Source organism: Mastomys coucha, unplaced genomic scaffold (assembly GCF_008632895.1).
Source record: "Mastomys coucha isolate ucsf_1 unplaced genomic scaffold, UCSF_Mcou_1 pScaffold13, whole genome shotgun sequence".
NCBI classification, from domain to species: domain Eukaryota; kingdom Metazoa; phylum Chordata; class Mammalia; order Rodentia; family Muridae; genus Mastomys; species Mastomys coucha.
The window spans coordinates 1,984,221-1,985,173 of NW_022196895.1; the positions used below are offsets into that span (position 1 = coordinate 1,984,221).

The following is a 953-nucleotide window of genomic DNA, read 5'->3' on the forward strand; positions in this document are numbered from 1 at the left end:
GCGGTGATTCCCAACCCTAAAATTATTTTGTTGCTATTTTATAGCTGTAATTTTGCTACTGTTGTGAACTGTAGTGTCAATTCCTAATATGCAGAATATCTGCTATGTGACCCCTGTGAAAGAGTCATTCGACCTTCTCCCAAAAGGGGTCATAACCCACGTGTTGAGAACCACTAAGGGGAAACCAAGGAGAGTGTATGTCATGTATATTACTTATTGAAAGTTCATGTGCATTTATAATTATCTCAATTATAAATCTATAAGTGAAAAACAGCTTTATGAGTAGGGATAGAAAACTTGTTTAGCATGTATGAGGCCCTGGATTTCATTGTGGGAATTTCAAAATAAAAAATAAATAACAGACAAACCAACAGACAGTCTACAGTCCTTTAAACTTTAACATCTAAAATATTTCCCACTATGACAGCAGTTTAGGTTGTCAATTTGACATAGTTTAGAATAACTTGAGAAGAGAGCCTGAATGAGGGTTGCCTAGTTCAGGCTGACCTATAGCTATGTGTGTGGGGCATTATCTTTAATTATGTTAATTGAGGTGGGGAGGTGGGAAGACCCACTAAGAATGTGGATGGTACCATTTCCTGAATGAAGGGAAGGGAGATGATCACTTGTAAGCATGCACACAGGCATTCTCTCTCTGCTCATCTCTCATCTGCCTTGACAGTAGATGTGACCAGCAGCTTCTTGATGCTTTTATCCCATACAATAATGGACTGTAACCTGGAATTGTAGCTAAAATAAACCCTCTCCTTTAAGGCTTTGTTTGTTGTTGATTTTTTGTTTTTTGGTTTTGTTTTGGTTTTGTTTTGTTTTACTATACAACAGAAACAAAACTAATGCAAGAACATTCTCAAAGGTGTTATACTCCCGGCCACCAACCTCTTTTCACAGGTAGTCTCGAGCTTCTCCCTATTCCATACTGGTGTCAGCTCATG

The 953-nt window shown here is 38.1% G+C and overlaps 1 protein-coding gene across 5 annotated transcripts in view; it reads right to left on the reverse strand.

Annotated features, from left to right (window-relative positions):
* The window catches only part of Znf438 (zinc finger protein 438), a 90,071-nt gene that overhangs the window by 84,073 nt on the left and 5,045 nt on the right, over nucleotides 1-953 (reverse strand). The window lies entirely within an intron of this gene.